This window comes from Tribolium madens, unplaced genomic scaffold, assembly GCF_015345945.1.
Source record: "Tribolium madens isolate multiple individuals breed KSU strain unplaced genomic scaffold, Tmad_KSU_1.1 Scaffold_19;HRSCAF=116;Tcas5.2_LG9, whole genome shotgun sequence".
In the NCBI taxonomy this organism is placed as follows: Eukaryota; Metazoa; Arthropoda; class Insecta; order Coleoptera; family Tenebrionidae; genus Tribolium; species Tribolium madens.
Genome location: NW_025400983.1, coordinates 10,767,349 through 10,778,786, shown reverse-complemented (window position 1 = coordinate 10,778,786; position 11,438 = coordinate 10,767,349). Strand labels below are relative to the sequence as shown.

At 29.7% G+C, this 11,438-nt stretch overlaps 1 non-coding gene across 1 annotated transcript; it reads left to right on the top strand.

Annotated features, from left to right (window-relative positions):
- Window positions 1-11,354: 11,354 nt before the first annotated feature.
- Window positions 11,355-11,438, top strand: Trnal-cag. The gene has a single exon. It is a non-coding gene; the product is annotated as a tRNA-Leu (tRNA).

The window sequence follows — 11,438 nt, the reverse complement described above, 5'->3', positions numbered from 1 at the left end:
TGTCAAAACTCGCGCTCCAGAGAAAAATTTCAAGTAAGATAAGAACACCAGGAACATGGAAAAAATTGTATATCTTTCATTTATTTTTTGACATTTGACATTTTTTATGTCTATTTAATAATACTGATGATTTTGTATTTGTTTTTTTATAATTATTTAGTAAAGGTACAAAAATTTTGCCAATAAAAGTTACAAATAACATTAAACAGAGTTACAATTTAGGATACAGCTTCCTTGTTTCCTCTTCTAATAGCATGTAGCAAAAAAACGCAAAGTTATTTTTCCAACAGTAAGAAATAGAGTCAAAGTGCAAAATTTAAATTCTCGTAACTTCGAAATTTTTATAGATTTTTTTTTACATTTTTTCCATGTTTCTGGTATTTTACCTTACATTTTGGCACACCTGTAGGTATAATAAAAAAGTTAAATAAAACTAAATCTAAGTAGCTTATTACAATGTAAACTTGAATTACCCAGTAAATCATTTAATTGTTCTCGTAATCAATGCAACCGTGACTATTTCACCGTTTTAGTAACCAAACGGTCACATAAAATCATAAAATAAGTGCCAAAGCCATCTGGACTACGTGGCCTGAATTTTAATGAATTAATCATACGTCTTTGTGACGTTTACAATACAAAATTGAATTTATCCATGGTTATCAGATTAATATTATAATTGCCACAAAATTTTTGGTTTTAAATATTTATTTCTCATTTGGTTCTAATTATGAAGCGCTATTTGTGTCCTTTAGAAAAAAACTTTAAACGTAATGGAGCACATCTCCATTTTCCGTTTGGTTAATTACAACTGGCCGCACGCCATGTCATTTTTTTGCACAAAAGTTGACTCTCCGGTAAATCACCAAAAATGCGGAAATTGTGATGGTGATAAGATGGAATGATGATTATATAAGAATCAACAAAAATTTCCCCAGTCAACGAACCGTTCGAAAACTAGAATGGACCATCAATTCTAATAGCGGCATTAGAGCTGAAGAAAGTTCTTGTTTTGAATGTGTGTTTTTTTTATCTAAATAAAATTGTTGTGGTGTGACGTAGTCACGAAATCTCCGAAGTTCCAGCGAACGTTTATTATATCATCAGTGAAAGTTTTTGGATTAAATTTACAAGCACAACATGTTATTCTCGTTACATAAAGTGGTGTGAAGGCATCTTTAGAAATTKTACCTGTGTTTACCACCTGACCACCCTCAAACTTACCCTTGGAATTCCTCGAAAACAGCTGCAGCCTGACCGTGAAGCCTCACCAAATCACAATGATGATTTTGACCACGAATTTTTCATTTTGTTGTTGTGGTACATACAAGTTGATTTCAATCTGACATGATTCATTACTTTATTACAAATTGCGATTTTATCATACAAAAGGGACCTCTCTTTGTATTACTAATAATAAAAATAATCCTAATTAATTGTGTTGAATTACTGTAAAGTGCCATATGGCTTAAAGACGATTTTATGCTCCACCAGTAAAGTGGTGTAATCTTTCACCAACAGTTGGATCATTATGATAAACAAGTGCCATAAATCGGAAAAGTATGCACTGAAAAACTCAAAAAATCGTCTGATTGATTTTCTTGAATGCTGAATGAGAACTTCCGTGTCTTGACGCAAAAGAACTCATTTTATTATCACCAAAGGTCAGGAAAGGCCAACATAAACCATCGATATCTAAACAATAGTTTTCAGTAATCGGTAAAATTTTCTGCGCATCAATTAAATCAAAAAACAGGGATTTACCAATATTATTAAAAGGAGTTACCTACAATAATGGTAAAAACCCAAGGTAGTAATCGGTAATACTTTCTCCTCCAACGTCAGATATTGAGTTCATTTAATGTTTGTGTAATCACATGGTCTTAAGTAACATTTACCTTAATCTTTGTTACCATCATACGTCTGACTGGACTAAAAAACCATTTTGGTGAAAATTTTGACGCATTTATGCAAGCCTATGACGTGAGTTGCTGAGAGATTGTTGAATTCTACAAGTTTTTATATAATAATATTGCCATTATTAACACTTTCTTTAAATATTTTACCAACAACAAGCAGCTAGGAAAGGTACTATATGRTACACCTGCAGAAATGGGGTTGTTCTACCTGGAATAAGGGACAAATTTTCCTGAGAAAATTAGGTTCTGTGCCCGAAGACACCGCAAGAAATTTTTACTGAGAAACGATATTTCAGTCAGTATTGGTACCGTAAATCGGGGTTACTTTGACATAGTTTGAGAGGTTTTGTCAATGTAACTTTTTTATTTGTTGCAATATTTTCTTGAAAAAATTAGCATCAGAACAATTGATCTTTTTACTTTAACAAACAAACTTAAAATTTTGACTTAAGGTCATAATTAAAAAAAATAATAATTTGGTGTCAAAGAAACACCGACTTCGAGGCTACTTTGACAGTCCCTTTAATTACGTTGAAAATTAAAGTTATGCTAGCCTGGGGGGTCTTTTGACACCTTATAACTAAAAATATGTAATATATGATCTAAATAAACTTTATTAACCTCATTAAACAAATTAAAAAAAAAAAATATTTTTGGTATGTTATGGCTTTTATATGGCTTAAAAAAATAAACATAATTTCGGTAGATACCCATACTTGAACATGAAACAAAATTAGTAGCCCCATACGTGTCAAAGTAACCCCACTTTACAATAATATTTATTAACCGCCAAAAAATCCATAGTATAGATATTTGGTTGAAATTTTTTAGCGTTCCTTAGAAGCGAAGATAAACTAAAAAAAACCTTGTGTTAAAAAAATTTAAATAATCGCTTGATATGTAATATTTATAATAGTACCTATGTGTTTCTTTCTATAGCTGTTATGACTATTTTATTACATATTTTCTCAAGGAAATATAGGCTCATTATTCCTCGTGAATCACCCTATACATATTTGCTATCGTCGATCAATTTTTTTCCGTAACTTTTTTGTATAATAGATAAATAAATATTGTTAAGCATTTGTTATCGTTCAGGAATGTTATAATTGTTGCTTTATTTCAAAAGCCTTTCTTTAAAGTACTTTTTTCTTATCAAAATGTTAATTGAAGAATGTATTACTTTTAAAATATTTTTATATATAACATACTTACCTTATTTTTACCTCTATTTTGAAAACGCTTGTTTTAGTAATGTCTTTTTTAGGTCATTATAAGGAAATAACAATAAACTTTACATCAAGCTTTTATACTGATGAAAGAAAAATGAAAGATTTTATCCTATTTCTTAAACTAGAATTACTTACCAAACGCTACACAAATTTAATTTCGTAAATTGTAATTTGTTGCTTTGACTGGGGAATTGTGAGAAATTAAAATTTGTAAACAAAACTAATTTATTGTTTTGCTGAAATAGTATTTACTGAATTTAAAAAAATTTCTAGAGCAGAATAAAAGTACTATTTTGATATATTTTTCATTACTGTTGTCTTTATTATGTAATGTGAAAAAATTTACTTGAAATAAAGTTTATTTATTGACTCTTCCTTGRAATATCATTTAATAAACCACTAACTAATTAATCTTAAATTATATTTTGAAACGTAACTTTAATGACTCATTACCGTTTTTATAATTCGSGAATGAAGTTTATGTTGACATTTCACTATCCTTCATTTTACGACTCGTCTTTTTAAAAACACCTTGTTATTCCCAATTTTTGAACCTGATTATTTCCTAAACACTGTTGCCACACTGCAAATATACCAGGTGAATAAAAAGTATGGAACCAAACGTTTTTTGTTTAAACTATTTATTTTTTGAAAAAACTAATTGATGAGTGATAAAGTACTATAAAAACGTGATGATCTAACAAGAATAAACTTTTTGGAAATTTGCTTTTGTTTTTGAGTTCTACAAAAAAAAATATTTTTTTAAATGGCAACCCACTATAAAATCATTTTTCTCATAAAAGCTATACTCTAAGGATTACAACTACCTGCTTTATATTTAATTTTTTCAAAAAAATTTTTTCACATAAATTGCAATTTTGACAAAAAAAATCGCATAACTCAAAAACAACACAAAATTTTGTTCTGAAAATACGATCATATTTTTTATATTACTTTAATTTATATTAATTATTACTTTCTGGAGGCAAATGATTAAAAATAAAACCGCTTGGTTCCATACTTTATATTCACCCTGTATGTATTTGTCAAGAAAAATTGTTTTTGGAAATACATTTTTGATTAATTTTTAAATTCTCTTTGCATATCTATATATACAGTGAGCGGCAAAATTATGGAATAATCTTACTTATTAAAACTGAAAATATTTTGTTTTGACAAAAATGCTCGATCAGGTCAATTTTCTTTTAAAAAAATACAAAAACCTCAACTTGATTTAAAATTGTATGTTTGTGTTTTTTTTGAGATTATTTCACGTTTTTGGTGCTTTTTTTTCGTAATGTAATATTTAATACTTTGGTGTTGTCATTTTGACAAATAAAAGATTTATCGAATTGGCTGAAAACAATTAGGGGTTTCCATTAAAAAAAAAAATGTCGATGACGCCATTACTCAACTGCATTTTTTAAGACGGGTGTTATAAATGAAACTGTAGTGTAGAGCAAAGGGATTCTTGTTTCATACAGAAAAAAATATAAAAAGTTACAGTATTTTTATAGAATTGTTACAAGGTTTGCTTACAACAAAATGAGAAATAAGTCTAGCCAACCATTCACCAACCTTTTGATATGAAAATACGCACCTTGTGTTCTAGTTGAAAATGTTGAAATAATAATGAAAAAAAAATATAAATCAACAGTTGTAAACATTTTTATTGCTCATCAATGAATAGGTTTATCGCTAAAATGGGAGTTAAATGCAATGAAACAAATAAGTAATCACTAATCAGTATTTTACAGGTCAACGATAACTATTCAGTTAATTTTTGTCCGATTAATTAGTATTTTTTTACTCAGTTGATTGAAGAATTTTGATCTAAATAAGTATAAATGTTTATTTTACTAATTTATTGCATGTTTATAAATTGGTGCATAAATATTTGTCCAACAAAAGTTCGTTTATTGGATCAATATTTATCCAGCACAAAACTGAGTCTTATGCATGTCACCTTTCACATTTACAGAAAGCTAGCCAAATATTTGCAAAATATTACACACCGAACACAGAAAGTGTATCGAGAATTTCTGTTGATTTATATACATATTGGTTTACATAAAATGTAACTTGTTTATTTCTCAAATATTTTTTTTTGCTTTATCTTTTATTAAAATAATTTGATTTGAAAAGAGTGGCAACACTTAGTACTGTCAGCGACATCTGTTAACTCTAAATTGAGCATTATTTAGAATTCTACACAATGCTAGAAAGCGGCAAATTTGAATTTTTAAAACAACGCACAAAGAAATGTTAAAAACATTTAAAATTCCGATTAACTGGGTCGTAATTTTCCGTTCGAATTGGCTCATTTCCATCGTCTACACGTGAGTGGTGCAGAATAAAATTAATAAAAGCCAAGCAGCCGTATAGACAAAGAAAAGGGGTAGGGGGTAGAGCYCAACAAGGCAATGACCATGACGTCGCATTCCCAAGGGCGTTCGAGGCGTCGCGACGCCAGACGTCATTCACCTGGATATGTATGTTGTCCTCAAACTGGCACGATACGCTTTTTATATGATTATAAACGTTGGGGTAGGTTCGGTTACTTCTGTTTATAATCCACGCCAAATGGTGGTGGCATCACTACGACACTTCTTATTGGAGTCATATTTTCGACGCCAAATCATGCAATCGAAAATTGAGAATTTATGTGGCGTTTTTTCGCATTAAAAATAGGACGCTATCGGAATTAAATGCAAATGGATGGGGTAGCGTGACTGGAAAAACGCCCGCACCTACTTTATAAAAGCCAGCTGCATGGGGGTCATTTCGAACACCTTTATGAGGGATGGTAAAACAGGTTTTTGGACGTTATTCAGAAATTTGAAAGGGTGGAAAGTCAAAGAGGGGTCCTTTGTAAGCATCAAGGAATCTTTATTGATGGCTTTGTGACAGACGGTCAGGAATTTAAAAAGAGTCGTTTCCGAAACTTGTAAAATCACCTAGATAAAGCCTCTGAGTTTTTTAGATGCATGCAATAACTTGATGATAAAACCAATGTCTTCCTGCTGTAAAGAAATTAAAAAAGACAGTGAAGAAATTCAAGTTTATTATGAAATTTTATTATTTAGATAGACGACTTTAATTACATTTTTGCTGATTATAATATTATTGAGTCTAGAGATGTTAATTAGAGATAACAAAGGAAAAATAAAAATACCTAAAATATGTGACTTAATTGATTTTTCTTTTGAACAAAAGCGCAATATAATTTTTATGATGAAATATTACATTTTAGTGTTTTATCTACATACATATTTTGGTGTTATTTCTAGAGAAAACTTTTTTAGAAAAACTTATTTAGTTTTCTGTTATGTCACATGTCTAGAAGTAATTTTTTCTGACTCTCAACAAACTTGAAATTAAAAAAATTAAGAATTTTTAAAAGTGTAGAGTGCTATACCCACTACTAAACAAAATGCAACTAAAAACATAAAACAAATTTTATCAATTAGAAAAAAAAATATTTCGTGGTAGAAAAGCTTTTTAATTATTTAATAATTTTAAGATTGTAAGAATTCGAGTATGAAAAAAGTTATTGTTGTTTTTATAAAAAAAGATGTTTTTCATTGAAATGGCACGAAGTGTACAAGAATAATAGGTATATTCTGTAATAAGTTTAAAAAATGGCATATTTCGAACTAAAAATTTTATCTTACGCGCCGAATGCGAGTGTGACGGTTCCACAAGTGTGGAATATGGTGTTCTAAACGAGTTACAGATTATACTTTTTTTAGGACTTCGATTAAAATCACAGTCTAAAATTAAGAAATTTTCACAACTGTCAAAATGACACTATCTGTGTCAATTCTAACACTAGTGTGAGAATATTTTGGTACAGTGTTAACAGTGTTACAGAATAGTATATTAAAGTACAAGTTGCAGAAGGTATCTATCTATTCAAGCACAAATTTGAAATTCCGAAACGAGCCGCGTAGCGGCGAGTTGAGGAACAAYTGYGTGCTTGAAGAACCTTCTGCAACAAGTGCTTTATACTATTTTTTCTATTTTGCCGCTTTATATCATTTTATAAATTAAAAAACAAAAATTAATTTTTTTTTCTAGAGAATTTTGCGACGGTTGGCGACATTTAGGTATYTGGAATAATTTTAGGCGGCTGTACAAAATAAAAATAATTCACATTTCACATTTGAAAATGAATTGTGAAGAAAGTCCGTCAAAATTAAATTACCGCGAACGACTTATTCCAGCACTCAAATGACGTCATTTGGGTGCTGGAATAGACTTATTCTAACACCGAAATAGAAAATATTTTATAAAAGTATTTTATAATGCTGTCAAACAAAGTTTGTAGATCATGTACCTACTGTTGATTGCATTTTACAGCGCAGGTTTTGTGTATTAAAATAAATGGTGTATATTAAATAATTAATAATTGTATTGTTGGTGGTCTACTTAGCTAAGTAATATGTATCTTTTTATTCAGTAATTCAGTGGCGGACACGGAATTTTGGACATCAAATTTATGTCAGTTCATAAAATGTAGATGTGCCTTATTGTAATTATGGTTGATGTTTGAAACCAAAATAAAGTCTTAGTTGAAATGTGTTTTTGGTGTCGATTTTCCGAAACAATAATGACAGCAATACGTGTTTTTATACAGGCTGTATTATGAAAAACGCCCCAAGCCATAACTCCATTATTTTTAAAGTTATGACAATACTTCTTAGAACAAAGTTGAACATTTTTTGTCATCTATCGTTTAGGATAGACGCTAAATTAATGCTGTTTTCTGTTTTACCGGAAATCACATCAACTTTATTTTTTTTAATGGAACATCCTGTATATTTTACTACTTTTGGATTCTTTATTTAATTGCCTTTTAACAAGTTTTAGTATCATATGCCTYAAACTAACCGTTCGTGAGATATTCACCAAATAATGTACTTATTAAAGTAGGCAGTGGAAAACAATAAGATCAAGTAATGTAGACAAATATTATTCCTTTCCATTTTCTCTTACTGTTTTTATATACTTTTTAATGTTAATCATGGATGATGTGTTAACAGACATATTTTGAATAAAATAAAAATTGTGGGAGAGCACTACGCTTTTACACTGGGTGATTTCTGATGAGAGACGTTCCAAATTGTCGAAAATTTAAGCGACTTAAAGAAAATTTAAGGATGTTTTGGGCTTTTAGAAAACCCAAATTAAAACATCTCCAATTTCAAAGAGATACAGAATTAGAAAGGTATTGAAGAAAATGCAAGAACATAAATTTAAGAAATTGCAAGTGACGTTGGCTTATCGCACGCAACTGTTCTAATTTGGGTTTTCTAAAAACCCCAAACAACCTCAAATTTTCTTCAGGTCGACGAATTGGAACCTCTCTTATTGGAAACCGCCCAGTGTAAAGGCGTTGTGGTCTCCAACTATTTTTATTGCTTTCAAAATATTCTTGAATCATGTCTGTTAACACATTATCACCAGAACACCAAAAAGTATAAAAATAATAAGAGAAAATACAAAGTAATAATATTTGTCAACATTACTTAATATTATTGTTTTCTCTGCTTAGATTAATAAATTTGTAATTGACTCATATCTCACGAACGGTTGGTTTTAGGCAAATGGTACTAAAACTTGTTAAAAGACAATTAAACAAAGAATCCAAAAGTGGTAAAATATACAGCGTGTTCCATTAAAAAAAATAAAGTTGATGTCATTTCCGGTGAAACAGAAAACAGCATTAATTTAGCATCTATCCCAAACGATAGATGACAAAAAATGTTCAACTTTGTTCTAAAAAGTATTGTCATAACTTTAAAAATAACGGAGTTATGGCTTGTTAGTCGAATGACAAATCGTCCAAAATTCCGTGTCCGACATTGTACATGAATTTTGTTTTTTTATCAGAAATGTCAAATAGTCTTAACCATAGCAATTTCACTTGTAGTAATTTTAATAAAAGAAGTTGGCAGTTACGGTTTTTGATTTAATTTGAAAACATAATGTCATTAAACGTCAGCAAAAAATCGTCTAAAAAAATTTAGAGACAAAAACATCAATTTTTGGAAATTTAGAAACAAAAAGTAGAAGTCAGAAAAAGACCACTATACTAAATATTCTCTAACTTATAACGAGAAATTGAGAAGAATACAAGTTAATAGAATATGAATGAGAAAGAACGCAATTAAATAAGAGCATCTGGTTGCACCGTATTGAGAAAAGAGTTGAAAAAGTAACAGTTTTGAAATTATATTCATCATTCATCAACTTTGAGTTTGAGAAATTTTTTTGCAGCCAACCTTACATTATAACATAACATTATAATATAAGGTGGATAATAAAATACATATTTAGTTGTAATTTGTTAAACATATGTATAACTAATTAATTTAATTAATTTTTAATTATTTAATTAATTTTTATTTTCCTATTTGACAAATTTCTATCAGTCTGCAAAGTGTTTTTTTTTTAATAAATAAGAATCATATTAATATTTTCCTTAACATTTTAGTAAATCTCACCAAATTCACCCAGGTTTCATAAGAATAACCATAAATACTTAATTAATGTTATTACTCGTAGGACGTCCTGAACAGATACCACGATAGATACTTGCCGTTTGTTTTTATCATTATTATATTATTAGCACTGAATTCTGTCTGTAGACATTATATTACATACAAACAAAACATTAACAAAATTTACAGATACATAAACATAAAAAACATAAAATTATTTTGTGGCTTTATATGAAGATAAGCTGCTAGTAGCTCTTTCACCAAAATTTTGACATGGTGATTTCCGTTTAAATAAAAAACGGACCTAGGTATTACAATTATTCAATATTTACACAAAACAGTTATTTTTTTAATTAAAAAAGTTTATCAAAAGTTTTTATTATAAACATGTATTAAAAAATAAGTAAATAATTTAATGAGATGTAAATATACAGGGTGCGCCAGAACTCGCGTCCCAGAAAAAAATTTCAAGTAACTAATATAAGATACCAGGAACATGAAAAAAATGTTTAAAAAATTCTATCTGTCAAAAATTTTGACATATATTTTTTGACATTTGACATTTTTTTATGACACTGAGGATATTTTATATGTTTTTTTTTATAATTATTTAGTAAAAGTAAAAAAAAAATTGCCAATAAAAGCCACAAATAACATTAAACAAAGTTAGAATTTAGGATAGAACTTCCTTGTGTCCTCTTCTAATAGCCTGTAGCAAAAAAACTTGAAAAACTATTTTTCCAACAGAAATAAATAGAGTCAAAATGCAAAATTTAATCTCTCATGACATCAAAATTTTTATAGATAGAATTTTTTTAACATTTTTTCCATGTTTCTGGTATCTTACTTTACATGGCATTTTTCTCTGGGAGTTCTGGCACACCCTGTATAAATTTGTTTAAAAATATACATGATATACTCGTATAAATAATTTTACCCAATTTTTGACTTGAGGAAGGTTCTGCTAAAAATTTGTTTTTGTTTGAAAATTTTGTGTATTCATCATAAAAACTAAAATAGTTTATAATTTTATAATGATTAGGTCATTGCTATTATTTTAATTCTATCTTAGTTCTCTGGACTTGTATTACAGCTAGCAACCAATAGTGGTGCATTGCACCAGGCTCCTCAAAAACCCTCCGCAAACGTAAGTTGTTTAACGTCGACGTAAAACCTTTATCATAAATATTTAAAGTACATACCTACTCTAGACGTCTGTGTTCCGCGATCATTGATAAGAGCGCCGCGTCCTCGAGCAAGGACGTGGGGGCGGTGAATTGTACTGGAAACAGGAGGGCCGGGCGAGGTACGTCTGGTGTTAGTTTGTAATCAATGATGCAGCGTCGGGGGCGTCGGCAGGCAGGTCAATGTCATTGCCGCCGTCTAGCCAAGACCATTGCCGAAATCCTGCGACAATAACCCCGAATCCACACCACTTTCCCTTCCAGGAATTACACAACATTTGTCACTCTTGAGTACACGCGCGAATTGTGGGTTGCATAAATTAAAATATATTTAACGTGTTTTTTTAGAGATAAGTTAGTAAAAGTATTGTAATAAAAATTATATTATTTAATTTTTTGAATAAATTTTCATTGTACTAAAACAAAAATAAATTACTATAACAATGAAATAAATTATTGTGTTGAATTGTCGTCGTGGTCTTTATCTATGAGTGGTGTGGAATAGGAAGCAACGTCAGGATGGCCGAGCGGTCCAAGGCGCTGCGTTCAGGTCGCAGTCCACTTCTGTGGGCGTGGGTTCGAATCCCACTCCTGACA